Source organism: Bubalus kerabau, chromosome 9, assembly GCF_029407905.1.
Source record: "Bubalus kerabau isolate K-KA32 ecotype Philippines breed swamp buffalo chromosome 9, PCC_UOA_SB_1v2, whole genome shotgun sequence".
NCBI classification, from domain to species: Eukaryota; Metazoa; Chordata; class Mammalia; order Artiodactyla; family Bovidae; genus Bubalus; species Bubalus kerabau.
Window position 1 is genome coordinate 97,312,888 of NC_073632.1, and position 18,903 is coordinate 97,331,790.

The following is an 18,903-nucleotide window of genomic DNA, read 5'->3' on the forward strand; positions in this document are numbered from 1 at the left end:
GCGAAAAATTAAAGTGAAAAGCCGAAAAGGAAGAATTATGACAACATCTCTAAAGTGTGTATCTTGGTGTTCATCTAAAGAAAAAAGGCTGTGGAATATCACACAAGTGCGTATATGTTAAGCATAAACATAAAAATGGTGCCAGCTCTGTGTGTCACTCAGCTCTTTGTTAATATGGCACACCTTGTCGTCTTGATGACTTGATGAAACATCTGGTGCTGAAGGTGATGACATTTGCTTTGTGTATGTTCACCAGAGTCTGCGCTCTGCTCAAAGAAGCATTTATAATCATGATTAATTACAACAGGCTCCCATCACATAGAATATTTCCTCTTTCCAGACCCGAATACTTTGCACTCCTTCTGTTAATTATTAGACATTAGGACACTTAAGAAACATACTGGCTGTAAATATTAAGGATCATTATTTCTTTAACTGTTAAAGTTCTCTGATAGGAACAAGCCTTGGAATCTCATATAGACACATTGTCAGGTATGCCAATGGCTGTCACAGTGGAGAAGAGTTGATTATATTGTCTCTTGAGTTCTTTGTAGTGCCAAACTTCCTATCCAGGGACCCTGCCTATTGTCTTGTCGTAATTTTGAGATAAATGGCTCTTTATAGTTATTAAGTTGTTCACCGTCTTCTTGCTGGCTGATGGATTCTGTTGGCAGTAGATTGAACTCTTGAGCCTTTTCTTGCTCCCACCTTCTGGTGTGGCCTTAAGCCTTATGGTCTCGGTTAATTTCTTTCTTTTCTTTTTTTTTTTTTACTGTTTATTTTTATTTATTTATTTGGCTGCACAGGGCCTTAGTTGCAGCCTGCAAGATCTTCAGCATGCAGATGCTTAGTTGCAAGATGTAGGATCTAGTTCCCTGATCAGGGATGGAACCTGGGTCCCCTACATTGGGAGCATGAGTCTTACCCACTGGACCACCAGGGAAGTCCCTGCCTTCATTAATTTCTTGAACACTTGGTGTGCCATGGACTTTGTCTTAGAAAGGCCAGTCATTCAAGAGAAGCAACGCTGCCACTTAGCAGATAAGGGATGCCATTTTATAAGCCACTTCCCTGAGACATATCTGTACAATGGAAATAATGATACCTAACAGACAGGAGTGCTGTGACTATTGAAACTATGCCCACCTGGCACATCATAGGTCAGTTTGTAGACTCGCTAAATACAAAAACTCTAACCATGTTGTTCTTCAGTTCAGTCGTTCAGTTGTGTCTGACTCTTTGCAACGCCATGGACTGCAGCATACCAAGCTTCCTTGTCCATCACCAACGCCTGGTGCAAGCTCAAACTCATGTCCATCGAGTTGGTGATGCCATCCAACCATCTCATCCTCTCTTGTCCCCTTCTCCTCCTGCATTCAATCTTTCTCAGCATCTGGGTCTTTTCAAATGAGTCAGTTCTTCACATCCTGTGGCCAAAGTGTTGGAGCTTCAGCTTCAGCATCAGTCCTTTCAATGAATATTCAGGACTGATTTTCTTTAGGATTGACTGGTTTGATCTCCTTGCAGTCCAAGGGACTCCCAAGAGTCTTCTCCAGCATAATTCAAAAGCATCAATTCTTCGGCGCTCAGCTTTCTTTATGGTCCAACTTTCACATCAATACATGACTACTGGAAAAACCCTAGCTTTGACTAGATGGACCTTTGTTGACAAAGTAATGTCTCTGCTTTTTAATATGCTGTCTAGGTTGGTCATAGCTTTTCTTCCAAGGAGCAAGTGTCTTTTAATTTCATGACTCAGTCACCATCTGCAGTGATTTTGGAGCCCAAGAAAATAGTCTGTCATTGTTTCCATTTTTTTTCTCCATCTATTTGCCATGAAGTGATGGGACTGGATGCCATGATCTTAGTTTTTTAAATGTTGAGTTTCAAGCCAGCTTTTTCATTCTCCTCTTTCACTTTCATCAGGAGACTCTTCACTTCCTCTTCACTTTTTGCCATAAGGGTGGTGTCATCTGCATATCTGAGGTTATGGATATTTCTCCCGACAGTCTTGATTCCAGCTTGTGCTTCATCCAGCCCGGCATTTCGCATGATGTATTCTCCATATAAGTTAAAGAAGCAGGGTGACAATATACATCTTGACATACTCCTTCCCGATTTGGAACCAGTCTATTGTTCCATGTGCAGTTCTAACTGTTGCTTCTTGACCTGCATACAGACTTCTCCAGAGGCACATAAGGTGGTTTGGTATTCCTATCTCTTGAAGAATTTTCCACAGTTTGTTGTGATCCACACAGTCAAAAGCTTTGGCATAGTCAATGAAGTAGAAATAGATGTTTTTCTGGAATTCTTTTGCTCTTTCTATGATCCAATGGATGTTGGCAATTTGATCTCTGGTTCCTCCACCTTTTCTAAATCCAGCTTGAACATCTGGAAGTTCTCAGTTCATGTACTGTTGAAGCCTGGCTTGGAGAATTTTGAGCATTACTTTGCTACCATGTCAGATGAGTGCAATTGTGCGGTAGTTTGAGCATTCTTTGGTATTGCCTTTCTTTGGGATTGGAATGCAAAATTACCTTTTCCAGTCCTGTGGCCACTGCTGAGTTTTCCAAATTTTCTGGCATATTGAGTGCAGCACTTTCACAGCATCATCTTTTAGCATTTGAAATAGCTCAACTGGAATTCCATCACCTCCACTAGCTTTGTTTGTAGTGATGCTTACTAAGGCCCACTTGACTTTACATTCCAGGATGTCTGTCTCTAGGTGAGTGATCACATCATCATGCTTGTCTAGGTCATTAAGATCTTTTTTGTATATTTTTTCTATGTTTTCTTGTCACTTCTTCTTAATATCTTCTACTTCTGTTAGGACCATACCATTTCTGTCGTTTATTGTGCCCATCTTTTCATGAAATGTTTCCTTGGTATCTCTAATTGCACACAATTTTAAAAGGCTAAGAGGCAATTTAGTACCCTTGAGAATCCACCTTTAATTCTCAGAGGTGTGTGGAAATTAGTTTGAAAACTACTGCTATAGATAAAAAATGTTACCTAATTAAACTGGTTCTCTGGTATATTTTAAAATTAACCAGTTTGCAAACCATGAGGGAAAACTGCTCAAAAGGGTGCTTAGCACTGGGGACAGGAATTGTGGGCCTGTCTTTCACAGGCTGGTTTGGGCAGGGGACGCAGGCAGTTAACAGATCATTTCCATGTCAGGAGATAAGGGGATGTCATGATGAAAGGAAGCAGAGTGATGCAGAGACAGATAGCAGGGTCCTTACCTAAGAAGGAGGCTTCAGCTTTAGGTTGAGTTGGACTTGGCTAGAGGCAGAAGAAAGGCATGGGGTTGGGGGGACTTCTGGCTGCATCATTAAATTAACATGAAGCCACTGGACTGCTCTTCCCTGGTTGCCTCAATTATAAAATATGTATAATAATTCCAGGAGCTTCCCTGGTGGTCCAGTGGCTAAGGCCCTGCACTCCCAATGCAGAGGGCCCAGGTTCAACCCCTAGTCAGAGACCTAGATCCTACATGCTGCAGCTGAGAGTTAGCATGCTTCAAATAAGACCCAGTGCAGCCAAATAAATAAATATTTTTTAAAAGGCATAAAAATTCTAAACAGTCCTATTAACCCTATAGGTTTGTTATGATATAACAAGATAGCTTTAAAACATGAGCTACTATCATCATTACTAATATAGTCTGTTACTTTTAATAGGGAAAACAGTATGTAACCTAATACTGTACAGGGATTTTGGTGTTCAGGATCTCCCTGTTCTAATCATAGGATGAGAATTACACTCAGGCCCTATATTTGGAAGGGCCTTAAGTGTCCTCTGTCTGCCCTCATGCCTGGAACACTGAACTGTAAATCTAAAAGTGTGTCAACACTTGAACTGAGGGAAACCATGAGGAAACAACAGTAAATCCCCACTAATTTATTGAGCTCAGAAGGAAAATGCAATACTGTTTTTTAATGGAGTTTTCTTTCCCTACATGTTACTCACTGAACAAGTAAAAGCCAAAATGGAATATATATGTTTCCTTAAATCTTTCTATGGAAATCCAGACTATAAAGTTTTCAGTCTAAACCAGACATCCCTACACTTAGTTGGAAGACCTACCTCTGGGCCTTGACGTTCATGCATGGGTTATATCCACCTGCTTCACTTGGTTTGAAAGAAAGATGGAAAAACACACTCTCTGCCTCTTCTTTGGAGTCCTGGTCCTTGAACACTGCATCAGCCTCAGCTGTCTTCAGTGATTTCCTGCAGGAAGTGGATGGCTACTCTTACCTAAAGGGAGTGGATGGCTACTCTTTCCTGAAGGGAGTGGATGGCTACTCTTTCCTGCAGGGACTGTATGATTAGCTTTTCTGCAGGGAATGGATGCCTACGTTTTCCTGAAGGGAGTGGATGGTTACTCTTTCCTGAGGGAGTGGATGGCTACTTTTGTATGTTGGGGTAGCTTGAGGGTTGCCTCAGTTCTAATTTCTCTGAGTTTTTAACTTTATATCTACTTTTCTTTCCATTTTTCTTCTAATGAAATTAAGACAGAGATCTCCTGGAGATGGAAATGGCAACCAACTCTAGTATTCTTGCCTAGGGAATTCCATGGACAGAGCAGCATGGCAGGCTACAGTCCACGGGGTCCCAAAGAGTCATACATGGCTGAGAGACTAACACATTCACTTTCATTGACTTATAAGCTACTATACATTAGGATCTGCCCAGGTGCATTAGTGGTAAAGAATCTGCCTGCCAATGCAGGAGAAGTAAGACATGTGGTTTCGATTCCTGGGTCGGGAAGATCCTTTGGAGGAGGGCATGGCAACTCATTCCAGCAGTTTTGCCTGGAGAATTTCATGGACAGAGGGGCCTGGCAGGCTATAGCCCTTAGGGTCGCACAGAGGCACAGAATCGGACACAACTGAAGTGACAGCACCACACACACACTAGCTTGCGTTTCTCTGGTAGATACGCGGTAAGCAACCTTCCTGCCAATGCAGGAAATGAAGGTTCGATCCGTAGGTGAGGAAGACCCCTTCAATTCAGTTCAGCTGCTGAGGCGTGTCCGACTCTTTGCAAGCCCATGGACTGCAGCACACCAGGCTTCCCTGCCCATCACCAACTTCCAGAACTTGCTCAAACTCATGTCCATCGAGTCAGTGATGCCATCCAGCCATCTCTTCCTCTCTTGTCCCCTTATCCTTCTGCCTTCAGTCTTTCCCAGCATCAGGGTCTTTTCCATTGAGTCAGTTCTTCACACCCCATGGCCAAAGTGTAGGAACTTCAGCTTCAGCATCAGTCCTTCCAATGAATATTCAGGACTGGTGTTCTTCAGGATGACTGGTTTTATCTCCCTGTAGTCCAAGGAACTCTCAAGAGTCTTCTGCAACACCACAGTTCAAAAGCATCAACTCTACAGTGCTTAGCTTTCTTTATGGTCCAACTTTCACATCAATACATGACTACTGGAGAAACCCTAGTTTTGACTAGATGGACCTTTGTTGGCAAAGTAATGTCTCTGCTTTTTAATATGCTGTCTAGGTTGGTCATAGCTTTTCTTCCAAGGAGCAAGCTTCTTTTAGTTTCATGGCTGTGGTCACCATATGCAGCTTACCACGTGACCCCATGGCTGCTCTGTACTTAGTTGCTCAGTTGTGTCCGACTCTTTGCAACTCCATGGACTGTAGCCTGCCAGGCTCCTCTGTCTATGGAGATTCTCCAAGTAAGAATACAGAGTGGGTTGCCATGCCCTCCTCCAGGGGATCTTCCCAACCCAGGGATCAAACCCAGGTATCCCACATTGCAGGCAGTTTCTTTACCATCTAGGCCACCAGGAAAGCCCCTCTAGCTGTGCCCTTCTCTAGTGATCAAGAAACTGCTGGTTCCAGGAATGCCCTGTCTGATCTCATGGATCCCAAGGACTAAGTGTAATCTCGTCTCCAGTTCTTACAACTGGAAGCAGTCAGACAATGGGCTGTTGGACCAAGGGGCTAAGCATGACTGCAGGAGGGGGCACTGGCAGCAACAATTTGTTTAGTCTTTAAAATCGGCAGCAACAGTACTGATAAATTCAATCCAGAATGCAAAATTCATCTTCATCTAGATGGTGAAGCATCTGCTCTTACTTACTTTTGGTAAAGCAGATGTTACTCTCTAAGTGAGAGAATATAGCCTTCACACTCAGTGAAAGCCAGGCACTCAGCTCCTTCTAGTAAGACCTTAATGCTCTGCTTCCTTTGCAATTCAGCTTGCCAATCCTGGAGGAAGATGGGCTACCAGTCTTTTGAGGCTGATCTTTTTTTGTACTTAGATAAGTAACTCAGGTTACTGATGACATGTTGGAGGTATTTCCAGCCAAGAAAATTTTTCTCAGAAGCTTTAGTAACAAATTTGTTAGTTCCATTTTCTGCCAAAATGGCAAACTTAGAAGTTTCAGAAACGTGAACAGCCTTACCGATGATAGAAATATTATGAAAATAGTAACAAGGAATATCTCTACAGCAAGCTCCTTAGTCCTTGGGATATCCATTCGTCAGCTTGGGTTTCCCTCCCATCAGTCCAGGCGTTGGCAAAGCTTTTGAAATAATGGAAGTGAAAGTCACTTTGATTTTGTATTTGCAATAGCATTTTCTTTCACCAGATTATGAAAGGCATGCATGCCCAAGGCAGGGAACTTGGAAAATACAGAAAAGCCACCAAGAAAAATAATCTCCCAAGTAATCCGTTTCACCACACAAAGGTGACCGTTGTTAACATCTTGATAAACATTCTTAATTAAAGAGGCAGAGGCCTCAGTCCATCAGCACCTCTGCTCTGCCATCTTGTACCTAATGTTTTGAAATTCTGGAGTGCTCCTAAATCATCCCAGAGAAATAGTTAGTTTTCTCAAATATCTCTGGAGGCGAGACTGTTGCTGGCAGTCATTTCCAGTTTTTCACAAACTGGAAGTTAGGAAATTCTTTGTGTGGCCTTTGACCACTGGCCGGGAATGAGGAGTATTGGAGTGTTAGTTCCAGCTTTGCCATTTATACCCACAGGGTGACCTCTGGCAAGTCCAGCCTTATGTTCTATCTGAAAACCCTCCCAGCAGCAGCATCCACTAGCCCCAGCTCCTTAATGTCTCTGAGCCTTTGTTTCCCAGCAAGTAAAATAATGAGTGGATCAGTAGGGGGCCTTTTTACATTAAAAATAATTTTTTTTTTGGTCGTCCAGTGGTTAAGATTTCCCGCTTCCAACACAAAGGTCATGGGTTCCATCCCTGCTCAGGGAACTAAGATCCCACATGCTGTGCAGTGCAGACCAAGAAAAAAATATAGAAAGAAAAGAAAAAAATATTTAAAGAACGTCTATATTTGTTTACCTGAGTCAGTTTGCTGTGCAGCAGAGATTGGCATAACATTGTAAATCAACTATACTTCAATTTAAAAAATTAATTAAAAATGAATAAAAATAGTTCTTTATGTAAAGAATGTCTATATGTGTTTACCTGAGTTGCTTTGCTGTGCAGCAGAGATTGGCATAACATTATAAATCAACTATACTTCAATTTTAAAAATTAATTAAAAATTAATAAAAATATTTTTTTGTAAAATTTAATTTTTAGAGCAGTTTTCGGTTTATAGCAAAGCCGGGGGAAGGTACAGATTCCCCATGTAACCCCATCCCCACCCCACCCCCAGCTGCCTTCACTATCAAAATCCCCTACCAGAGATGTATCAATGATTTGTTTGAATTGATAAACTTTTATGTTTACATACCTTTATCACCTAAAGCTTGTAGTTTAATTTAAGGGTCACTTTCACATGCATGTGCTTGGTGTTCTGCATTCTGTGGGTTTTGAAAAATGTAAAATGACATGTATCCTTCAGTACAGTATTGTACGGAGTAGTCTCCATATTGTATGATATTTAAGACATTGAGGACATTCTGCCCTAAAAATCCTCTGTGCTCTATTCATCCCACCCATTTCCATAACTCTTATAAACCACTGATATCTTTTACTGTCTTCTTAGTTTCATCTTTTGCAGAATGTCATATAGTTGGAATCATACATTATGTAGTCTTTTCAGATTATCTTCTTACATGTAGTAATATGAATTTAAGATTCTTCCATGTCTTTTGATGCCTTGATAGCTCATTTCTTTATAGCCTTGAATAATCTTCCATTGTCTGGATTTACCACAGTTTATCCACTTACCTTCCCTGGTGGCTCAGAGGTTAAAGTGTCTGCCTGGAATGCGGGAGACGCGGGTTCGATCCCTGGGTCAGGAAGATCCCCTGGAGAAGGAAATGGCAACCCACTCCAGTATTCTTGCCTGGAGAATCCCATGGAGGGAGGAGCCTGGTAGACTACAGTCCATGGGGTCACAAAGAGTCAGACACAACTGAGGGACTTCACTTTCAAATCCACTTACCTACTACAGGACATCTTGCCTCCAAGCTTTGGCAGTTACGAGTAATGGTGCCATAAATGTCCACATGAAGGTTTTGTGTAGACATAAATGTTCAACTCATTTTGGTAACTATCAAGGAGCATGATTGCTGGCTTATATACAAAGAGTATGTTTAGTAAAAATTTGCCAAATTGTCTTCCAAAGTGGCTACACCATTTTTCATCTCTTCCAACAATGAGTGAGAGTTTCTGCTACTCTTCATCCTCGCCAGCATTTGCTGTTGTTGGCATTTAGATTTTGGTCCTTCTAATAGGTGTGTAGGTGCATCTCCCTGTTGTTCTCATCAATTCTCTACCTGATGCGGAGAGCTGACTCATTGGAAAAGACCCGGATGCTGGGAAAGATTGAGGGCAAGAAGAGAAGGGGGGCAACAGAGCATGAGATGGTTGGATGGCATCACCGACTCAATGGACATGAGTTTGAGCAAACTCCTGGAGATAGTGAAGGACAGGGAAGCCTGGCGTGTTGCAGTCCATGGGGTTGCAAAGTGTCAGACACAACTGAGCAACTGAATAACAGCAACAACAATTGACATATGATGTGAAGGATCTTTTTATTGGCCTATCTTCTATCTCTTCTTTGGTGAGGTCTCTGTTCAGGTCTTTTGCCCAGTTTTTAATTGGGTCATTGATTTTCTCTTTCTTGAGTTTCAAGTTCTTATTTATTTTGCTAAGAGTCCTCTAGTAGATGTGTCTTTTGCAAATATTTTCTCCCAGTCTGTGGCTTGTCTTCTCATGGTCCTGAGATCAGTGGTTTGTAAACCTTCTGCTCGAGCCCTGTGTGTCAGAAGGAGCCTCCGGTCACCAAAGGATAGGGGCGTGAATCAGAGAGGGAGAGGCTGAGGGACCAACCTCTCGTCTCCACTTCCCCATTTCTTCTGCTTTAATCAGAGAGATTTGACTTCATTCAGTTTATATGTGAAGGTTTCACAGGAAGTTCACTCTTTTAAAAGGATTTTGTTCCTCCAAATGGTGCGAAAAACCATGAAACTTAAGTTAAATCCACAATTCTAGAATTCTGTGTCTCCTTTTTTACGATGTAATACATCCTCTCACGAGGCTCTGTTAAGGAGAAACGAGACAGACTGTCACAGTCACGCGACACTTTTTCAACACAATTTTCATCTAATGCAGAGCTCTCTTGAAATGATGGAACGGATACATCTGAAGAATAGGTATCATCTACATGTCCACTTATCTTTCTGAAACAGTAATTTTGGACAGTAATTATCTTTTTCAAAATAATCAGTGAGAAGTGTCAGCCATTTCACCATTTTCATTCTCTGTCTAGGAAAAGGGGAGAGAATATATCTGCATCTCGGTGGCTCTGAAGATAAACATGCAAACCCAAACCAGAAGGGGTGGCCTTTACAATCACACAAGAAGGTGTCACTTCACAGTGACCAGCGTAGATCATCCCAGGATTTTTAAACAGTGCTGTTCAACTCAGAATTACAAGAACATGTGCATTCAACCCACTGTATATTCTTAGATCATATATCATCTTTTTTTGGCTTTGCGGTGAAGTCAGATGAATGTTTAATGATGTTTTATAAACATTTGTATTCACGCTAACCCTGTTTATTGCTTTGACAGAGGAGGGCGGCGTGTTCTTTATTTTGTTTATGTATTGCCTTTGTTCCACAAAGGATTTGAAATGGCCTACTGAATTTCATGTGATGCAAAATGAGGAAGGCAGTAATTGACACAATCTGAAAAAAGGGGAAATAATGTGAAGAAAATAATAAATTCAGAAGTCAGATTAGCACACAGCAGTCCATCTGTACAGTTCCTAGGAGTGGGCCACAAATTTGGCTTTCAGCTTCTTCGCTGGGCCAAAGCAAAGAGAACACATTCCATTATAAGGTCTACCGGCTTTTAATAAAAATAAAATGAAATAGACTAGTTGTTCAACGTAAAAACTCTCCTTTAGGCAAATCTCTACAAGGTCTATTTATTACAACCAGCACCTGATAAGGATGCTGCAGCTGAGAATTTGAGTGTCCTCTTCTCTTGCCATGCTCTCCTCCAGAGGATCGTCCTGACCCAGGGATCGAACCCACGTCTCTTATGTCTCCTGCCTTGGTAGATGGATTCTTTACCACTAGCATCACCTGGGAATTCCTCTGATAAGAAAGTAGGGTGCTGATATATGAGGTTGCCAGTTAGGGGAAGATCCATTTATTTTGATCATCAGCTGGGCAGTTGTTAGGGGTAAATACCTCCTATGAAATTTGTTAACTGTGCATAGCATCTGATAGGATGAACTCAAGCCCTGACCATTATACTAACCAGAGTGGAGATTCAAGGTGGGGTTGAGGCATCGGGAGTTGGGAGGATTCCTCACGTGGAGCAGGAAGTACTCCAATGCTGTCTCATCTCATGATGTACCAGATCCGGAGTCTAGTCTCCACTTTGCCTGTCTTGTGCAGACACCCAGGTGTGCTCTGTGCTCTGCTGCAGTGGAATAAATCACCTCAAAATTGAATGGCTAAGAGAAGAGAAAAAAGGATTTGGACTGTCTCAATCATGGATTTGGATAGAGCACAGAGGGCATGCACCATTCCCTCTTCATCATGTCTGGGGCCTCAGGTGAGGGTCATCCACTAACAGTAATTTGATAGTCATTGGCTGGAGACATCTTAAAGGTCTTTGCTCACATGCTGCCTACTGATGCTTGCTGTTGGCTGGCGCGTCAGCCAACAGTCAACTGTGGTGCTTAGCTGTGGCCTTGGCTTCTTTGTGGCCTGTTGCACTGTGCCTCTTACAAGGAAGACAGTGAGGGCTCCAGAAGCAAGTGTCAGTTGACAGGCAGAAGCTGTATGCCTTATATGACAAGCATATTGTACCTTGGAAGCCAGGCAGTGTCATCTATCCCATTCTATTGATTGCAAGCAAGTCACGGGTCCACCCAACCTCCAGGGAGGGGCATAACTCACACATCTCCATGACAGGAGTGCCAAGATCACATTCTGGAAACCCATGTTGGATGGGAGATATCATTGTGATCATTTTTGGAAAATAAATCTGCCCCCATGGGTGTAAAGAGCAGCTTCCAGCTCTGCGCTATTGCTCCATTGTCTTTGAAACGGCAAGTGAGAAAAGGTGAGATGCAGGGCAACAAATCCATCCAGACTGCGTTAACCTACGTTTTCTGGGGAAAAAAAAGAAACCCTCAGCACCTCTTGAGACCAGGCCAGCTCACCTGGACTAGGAGTTCCACATGGAACCGGTGAACAAACTCCATTGTATTCGACAGGCCACCCATTTTCCATCAAGTTATCTCTTCAGACTGTCTTCTTCTTGATCTCAGAAAGGTAGTAATTGACTGAGGAATAGGAAAATCAGAAACCTGGCTGTTTCTTCATATATCACAGACATAACTAACAAAAAGGAGGCCCCTAAGCAACATAGGGTTTCCCTGAAGGCTCAGGTGCTAAAGAATCTGCCTGAAACGCAAGAGACAGGGCTTTGATCCTTGCGTCAGCGATACAGATTCATAATGGCTTCATCCTAAAAGGTATAAGGCTAGGGGGCTATTTATTACAAAAAGTAAAGACGGTGATTTTATGTATAGGAGTGAGACACATGGATACCACTAAAATGATTTTATTTTTCTTTCAACATTGTACTTATTTGGGCTGTGCTAGGTCTTTGTTGCTGTGCATAGGCGCACAGGCTCTAGGCGAGGGCTTTAGTGCTTCTGGCACATTGACTCAGTGGTTGTGACTCATGGGCTCTGGAGCATAGGCTCAGCTGTTGTAGTGCACATGTGTAGTTGTCCTGAGGCACGCACGATCTTCCCGGGTCAGGGATTGAACCCATGTTCCCTGCAATGGTGAATTCTTAACCACTGGACCACCAGGAACGTCCTAAAAAAATTTTTTTTTTTAAATACACTTTTGAGATTTCTTTTCAGGTCAATTAAATCAAGTCATCAGTTTCACCACCTGAAATCATTTAGAGGTTTGTCCTTTGAGTCAGCTTGAAGGCATATAAGTGGATATCTATTAGATTTCACTAAAAATTATGCTAAATTGATAAATGTCACTGAATCATTCGTGGATGAGTTCATAGTCATCTGTGCCACGGGAGTACTTGTGGGTGTTATAGGGATGCCAAAATGAAAGGACTGCTGTGGTCCCTGTTGTGTTGTGACAAGAATACTTATCTTCACTGTGAGACCTCACTATGAGACCACTTAGAAGATGATTGGAGGAGTGTGTGATCTTACAAAGACTAGAGTAATAGTAAACGTTTGCTCAAGGACTGGGAGTTATGAAAAGTTCTTCACCTTTTAGTAAATAATCACACACTGCCAGAAGGATGGACCTTTCCTGCCTCTGGACAAATATTGCTCAAGGCAATACTCTTTTTGTTCAGTTCATGACATGAGAAGTCAGTTCCTGCATGGTACAGTGCAGTCTCTGAAACCTTAATAATGTTGGGAGCGGCATCTTTGAATGATGACTAACTAAACATTCTGACATCCTGGGCTTCCCTCTTGATTCTTTGAACTTATTGGTTGCTATGAATTATGTTAGTATTCAGAAGGAATGATTAGCATGACAGGAGATGATGAGGTGGTTCTAGAATCTACATCATGCTTTCTATGACAAAATATGGCAGTTTTGGCATTTGGGAAGAGAAATGATTTATATTGCCACATTTTGTTATAATGCAACCTAAGGACTTCCCTGGTGGCTCAGTCAGTAAAGAATCTGCCTGCAATGTAGGAGACCCGGGTTCGATCCCTGGGTCAGGAAGATCCACTGGAGAAGGAAATGGCAACCCGCTCCAGTATTCTTGCCTGGAGAATCCCATGGACAAAGGAGTCTGGTGGGCTACAGTCCATGGGATCGCAAAGAGTCAGACCTGACTGAGTGACTAACACTTTCAGTTTCATGCAACCTAAGGCCTTAGGAATGCAGAAATGGCAACAAAAGGAGGTGTACCAAGCATCACTTTGACTTTGTCTGATTTATACAGTTTATTCATTGATACAGTCAGCAAGTCATAAAATACTTCTCATCTTGCCTTAGAGTAGAACAACTATAACAAATAGGCTCCAAAATGTATAATGTTGCAAACACATGAAGGTTTGTTTCTTGTTTACTTAATATCACTGGGTGCTTGAATAGGTTAGTGCCAGAGCCTTCTTCCGTGTGGTTGTACAAGGACTCTGCAATATTAATTGGGTGACTTCCATGGTCATCCTAAGAGTTATCTCCATTCTAATCAACCCAGCCAGAAAGGGGAAAGAAGCATAGGGGACCACAACATGGCAAGGAAGTTGGAAAGGAAATCCTCAAAGTAGTTTCAGCTTTGGGATAAGACACTTTTCACTGAAGATATAGTCCATGTTTCTAAGAGCTTACATAGTAGTGGCCATAAAAGAGCAAATCATGGTAATCATGTGATTCTTAATCGTAGCTAGGCATCAGACTCCTCAGTGGGGAGTTTTTAAGAAGCACAGATACAAGAGCTCGAATTCCAGCTTTCGGTCAGCAGATTTGGCTGGAACCTGTACAGCCACATCTTGGAAAACCCCACAGACGAGACTGAGAGACAGCCATGCTTGGGAATCACAAACTCTGGAAATAAATCTATTAGAATTGCCAGGAACTTCAAATGAAAACCTATTATATAGCACAGGGAACTCTGCGCAGTGCTCTGTGGTGACTGAAACTGGGAAGGAAATCCAAAAAAAGAAGGGATGTATGTATATCGGTTTCACTTTGCTATACAGCAGAAACTAACACAACATTGTAAAGCAGCTATACGCTAATAAAAATTAATTTAAAAATAAAATAAAACTGTGCTTAAGGAAAAAGCCATTAAATATACAATTAAGCTTGAATGCAGGGGAAAAAAAAAAAAAAAAGAATTGCCAGGAACCAATACCAGTCCAATAAAACATGCATATTCCTTTGACTAGCCTAGAATGAAGTAAATAATAGTCTATACATGTATATCTTTTTTTAAAATATAATTTCAGATAATTTCAAAATGATCATAAAGGAGGGATAATATTGAACTAATTTAAAATAAAATGCTGTATATTTCAATGCAGATGCCCAGGCTTGACTACAATACAAAAACTGATAAAGTAGTAAAATGCTTACATGTAAAGAAACTGCCTGCCAATGCCTGAGACATAAGAGATACAGGTTTGATCCCTGAGTCAGGAAGATCCCCTGGAGGAGGGCATGGCAACCCACTCCAGTATTCTTGCCTGGAGAACCTCATGGACAGAGAAGCCTGGTGGGCTACAGTCCATGGGGTCACAAAGAGTGGGAGACGACTGAGTGACTAACACTTTCACTTTTATGCATGTGTGCATGTGTGTGCTCAGTTGTGTAAAGTAATTATACTCTAATCAGAAATTTTAAAAAAGGAAAACTCTGCCACAGAACATACACACACACTCACATACACACACACAAAGAAACTGGAACTCAAAATCTTTGATGGTTAATGCATCTTTAATGATGGATGGTGTCTATTTTGGTGAAGTGAACGTCTAACTTTAAATATGAAATTATCTGCCCTTTAAAAAAGAAAGAGAAAAGAAGTCCTTCATTCTGTGGGACTGTCCCACATATTGTAGGCTATCCAGCACAGCCCTCCTCACTAACTAGCTTCAGCCACCATGAGCCATCCAACATCCCACAGGACCCACAGTGCCAGGAGGAGGAGCAGCCATTAGACGTGATGCCCAAAACGAATGTGGCACTCGTGAAACTGTCCGCCGAGAAGGCACTTAAGAGCAAACACACCAGTTTGACTGTGGGAGCCATGCCCAGCAGCACACCTAACAGTCTGATCTGCGGACGAGTCACCGAGTCCTTCGTGTGCCGAGTCCCCCCAAAAGTTCCTTTTTTATTCCAGCAGAGCAGCAGCTTTCAGGTCTAAACCACTTACAGCTGGGGGTTTAAGGAGTTTTCTTTTTTCCTTTGAGTCATTCCCTTTGCTTTTCTGGTCAAGCTGCTGTGGACACAAGGACTCTCCCAGGATCCACTGTCATATTCGTCCTTCTGGAAAAGAAAAGGAAAAAAAAATGGCCTTACTTGAAGACTTTGCTCTGAAGCATCAGTGTCTTCCTTCCTCACTTCTCCGAGAACAGCTGGATGCGCCCCCCACCCGGTGGAGGTCAGCGCCCGGGCGTGTGGCCCCGGGTCCTGCTAGTGTTTCCTCTGGATACAGTCACGGGCAGGTGTGCACCGCCGTCTCCATATCTGCATTCTTCCAGCTTCCCGAAGAGAAGACTGCATCATCTGGAAAAGTGATGAAGGGGCAACAAGGGTGTTCCTGTGGGATGGAGTGGAAAAGAGGAAGGAAGGAAGGAAGGAGAGTGTCTGAGCAGAGCAAGAGGGGGAAGGAGAGCACAGAAGCTCGAGGCAGTGAGAGCCAGAGACGGCAGCGGAAGGCTGAGCTCTCTTCTCTACTGGGTGTCCAGGCGCTTCTGCTCCCCCTTCCTTTCTACCACCAGATTTTTCTCCATAGAGTCTTCCCGAGACTCCCAGTGTTTGGCCGCAAGATTCAGAATACGTAGAAGCTCGGATTTGCCAACAGCGCTTCGAGCCTGGATAATGACATACAGATTGTTTTTTCCATCTTGGGGATTTGGAGCAGCCTGGGGAGTTGCAAAAGCCTGCCTTGTTGTAAGACTGTTTCTGAAGGCCCGCACTGTCTGATCACTGGCTCTGTGCTTCTGGGAACAGTGGCACAGCTGTCCAGGGTGGCAGGGACCACCTGGGGTATGAAAATTACCAGAAGCCCTAGCTTGGCTCTTGCCAGAGCACCTGAAGCCTTCTGGGAATTAGGATTTCTGTTGTTTCTCTCCACTGGCCCCTTAGGAGCAATAGAGAACAAACTGGGACCACTTTTTTTTTTTTTTTTTTTCTTGCCAGAAAAGCCCAGAAAGAAGATGGCTGCTGTTGTCGATTATTGGCATTCCAGCAGGACTGTATGTTTATTTCTAAGTATATTCGCACAGCTAGGAAGCATCTGCTGACAAGGATGAGATGATAAGCTGTGTTGGTGCCAAAACAGGACTAGAAAAACAAGCTTGTTCTGAGAATGGCAGGTATCCGGAAAGTCAGTTAAGAAAAGCAACCCTCCACAGGCAGTAGCTGCTCTTACGACATTAACACTTAAGAGAAGGCTTGGAATCCCTGTCTCCTAACGCAGTGCACGCACACTTCTCAGGGAGAACAGGCTGGAGGGAGGACCAGTACAGGAGGGGGAACCAGCAGTGGGAGGTGGGCTGCACTTCCAGGAGCCTGCGTGCCAAGGCTCTGGCCTCTGCTGGCGAGGGGAGGGTGCCACGTGGGGTCTCAACACGTCCGCAGCTCTGTACCGGCCGCTCTCACCCTGGGCGCACAAGCAGGACGAGCAGGTGCAGAGGCGTGGAAGCTCCTCCGTCCTGTGGTTTCCTTGAACAAGAATGGGATGATTGGTGAGTGAGGCCAGCATCCTGGGTGGTAACAACAAAAAAAAAGGAAATTGGTAGAAAATGCATCATCCAAGTTGGATTCAGTCAGCTCTGTGGCCTGGGCAGGTTCCCAGGGTATTCCAGCCAGACGGCAGGGCTTCTGAGAGACACCAGGCTAGAATGTGTGTGTGATGACATAAGGGCAGGGAGAGGCAGGGCCGTGGGGCTCAGCAGGGGCTGTCCCGGGCCCCCCAACCCACTGGTGCACACCTCCCTGGCCACCCGTTACCTCCGGGTCCACCCCAAGGCACTGGACATGTGCCCTTTTTTCTAATGAGCACAACCTTTCTCTATCAGAAGCCCACAGGGAACATAAGTAATCCAGCAATTTCTTTCTCGTCCCACTGCCTGTCCACTGCTTACTTATCCTGGGCTCTGTTTCCTTTGGACAAGAACGCCTCCGGGTACCAAAAGCTACATTATTCTATTCTACAGCCTGTAAGCCAGGAGCCTGGCCGTTCTGGTTTTGTTGTTGCTGTATTTGTTTTGAATATTAGCTGTTTCCCACTCTGGGCAGTTACAACTGTGTTTACTATGAGTTCCTCTGTGTGGGCGTTTTCCCCATTTTCATCCTACAGGCTGCGGCGTGAGTGGTAACTCATCACTGCGCCACCAGCACAGAGTCGGGGATTCATAAACTGGGGGGCCTTTAACTTGAAAATACCCAGTGAGGATGGGGGGAGGGGAGAAGGAGAAATATATTTATGGGAGGGCCAGTGGACTAATAAGACTGAAAATAATGTTGCTAAATAGATGTATGCTAAGTCACTTCAGTCGTGTCCGACTCTGTGCGACCCCATAGACGGCAGCCCACCAGGCCCCCCCGTCCCTGGGATTCTCCAGGCAAGAACACCGGAGTGGGTTGCCATTTCCTTCTCCAGTGCATGAAAGTGAAAAGTGAAAGTGTAGTCACTCAGTCGTGTCCGACTCTTAGTGACCCCATGGACTGCAGCCCACCAGGCTCCTCCGTCCACTGGATTTTCCAGGCAAGAATATTGGAGTGGGGTACCATTGCCTTCGTCATCTGCTCCCTTCGAGGGGCTGTGCTTTGAGCAGGACAAGTTGGCTTCTGCAGTGCTCACTTGATAGAGCATCCATCGCTGCAGTCTCGAGACAAGACTGCTCCATCCTGCCTTCCGTTTGCTTTCAATACTTCTCACCTCTTATCACTCACCTTCCTTGTCTCCTGAACTCCCAACTTAAAGCGTCTGGATTCTTTCAGTTGCAAGTCACAGAAATCCAACTCACACTGTCTTAAGCAAACAGGAAATTTATGGATCTGTGTGTTTAAAAGGATATGATGGAAGCTTTAAGGTCAGATGGAAGAAGTAGGGACGAGGACCTTATGAGGGGAACCGTGATTTCTCCCGTCCCTCCCCGCCCCCTCCCCTACCCACGGTACTATCACCTCTGCCGCTTGTTTTTTGGCTCCACTCAGCAGGGGGAGCCTCTCCTACTGGGAAGGTGGCGCTTACAAGCCCCATATCCTCATCCTCCAAGCACCTCCACCCTAGAGGAAAGAATTTCCATCCACAGCTTCCGTATCTGTTGTTGTTGTTGTGCTTAGTTGTGTCCAACTCTCGGCAACCCTGTGGACTGTAGCCCACCAGGCTCTTCAGTCCATGGAATTCTCCAGGCAAGACCACTGGAGTGGGTTGCCATGCCCTTCTCTAGGGGATCTTCCCCACCTACGGATCAAACCTGCGTTTCTGACATCGCAGGCAGATTCTTTACCATCTTAACCACCAGGGAAGCCCAAGGAAGCCATATACAAGCCCAGAAAAATCTTTGATTTTCTAGCGCGAGGCTAATGCTATCCAAAGGAATCGAGTGACCCGATTGTCTAATTTTAGTCTGAAGACTACCTGTGGCTCCAAGAGCAGGGGTTTACTACCAGAAGAAAGGCAAGAGGGCACATAAATCCAAACTTGGCGATGAAAAACAGCACTTCCCAGGGTCCTTTCGCCCTTCCTGTCATAAA

At 43.8% G+C, this 18,903-nt stretch overlaps 1 protein-coding gene across 3 annotated transcripts in view; it reads left to right on the forward strand.

Annotated features, from left to right (window-relative positions):
* ESR1 (estrogen receptor 1) overlaps positions 1-18,903 on the forward strand; it is a 280,990-nt gene that overhangs the window by 251,767 nt on the left and 10,320 nt on the right. The gene's annotated exons all lie outside the window — the stretch shown is intronic.